The following is a 1,236-nucleotide window of genomic DNA, read 5'->3' as shown; positions in this document are numbered from 1 at the left end:
GGCATTTGGATGGGTTTATAAATAGGAAGGGTTTGGAGGGATATGGGCCGGGTGCTGGCGGGTGGGACTAGATTGGGTTGGGTTATCTGGTCAGCGTGGACGGGTTGGACCGAAGGGTCTGTTTCCATGCTGTACATCTCTGTGACTCTATAACCTGGTGTTTTGTGATTTTCAACGTTAACAATCGGGGATGTGATTTTAGTCTGCAGATGTTGATTTTTGCTGTTAATTATTTTATTGACACGGCTACGCAGGTTCATGATTTCGTGGATAACGAGGATTTGCAATATCCCCCATAATATCTCCTTATACTCTTTTGGTTGCTAGTTAGCTTCATGTGGATTATTTCCTGACGAAGGGCTTTTGCCCAAAATGTTGATTCTCCTGCACCTCGGTTGCTGCCTGACCTGCTGTGCTTTTCCAGCACTACACTCTTAATTCGTGTGGAGTATGTCATCATGGGCCAGACATGCCCCTCATATACATCCTGTTATGTCCCCCTCCCCTTTTTGCTCTGTGCCTCTCCATATCCGCTCTGCACTTGGTCTGGAGAGCTACATGTTAAGTGTGGCTTATATAATATTGGATCAGAAAGATTCTCCAGCTTGTCATGCCATCCCATTTCCCCCGCGTTAGTCAAAGCAAATCTCTCCAATACATAATATGGCTCTACCTCTTTCATCTTTATACAGGGCCCTGGAGGGAGAGAGAACAATCGTGCACGTGCACAGAGACATGAGTTCTCGGTCTTTTCTCTTGAACAGCAGTTTCTTAATGTATTATATAGTCACTTTACAGGGAGGATCATCCAGATAAGGCAACATTCGTATTGATTAGAACATAGAACAATACAGCACAGAACAGGCCCTTCGGCCCACGATGATGTGCCGAACATTTGTCCTAGTATAAGCACCTATCCATGTACCTATCCAATTGCCACTTAAAGGTCACCAATGATTCTGACTCTGCCACTCCCACAGGCAGCGCATTCCATGCCCCCACCACTCTCTGGGTAAAGAACCCACCCCTGACATCTCCCCTATACCTTCCACCCTTCACCGTAAATTTATGTCCCCTTGTAACACTCGGTTGTGCCCGGGGAAAAAGTTTCTGACTGTCTACTCTACCTATTCCTCTGATCATCTTATAAACCTCTATCAAGTCACCCCTCATCCTTCGCCGTTCCAACGAGAAAAGGCCGAGAACTCTCAACCTAGCCTCGTACGACTTCCTCTC

The 1,236-nt window shown here is 46.4% G+C and overlaps 1 protein-coding gene across 6 annotated transcripts in view; it reads left to right on the top strand.

Annotated features, from left to right (window-relative positions):
* pex16 (peroxisomal biogenesis factor 16) overlaps positions 1–1,236 on the top strand; it is a 47,521-nt gene that overhangs the window by 867 nt on the left and 45,418 nt on the right. The window lies entirely within an intron of this gene.

This window comes from Chiloscyllium plagiosum, chromosome 16 (assembly GCF_004010195.1).
Source record: "Chiloscyllium plagiosum isolate BGI_BamShark_2017 chromosome 16, ASM401019v2, whole genome shotgun sequence".
Classification (NCBI taxonomy): Eukaryota; Metazoa; Chordata; class Chondrichthyes; order Orectolobiformes; family Hemiscylliidae; genus Chiloscyllium; species Chiloscyllium plagiosum.
Note: the sequence above shows the minus strand (reverse complement) of the source record. Positions and strands in the feature narration are given on the sequence as shown.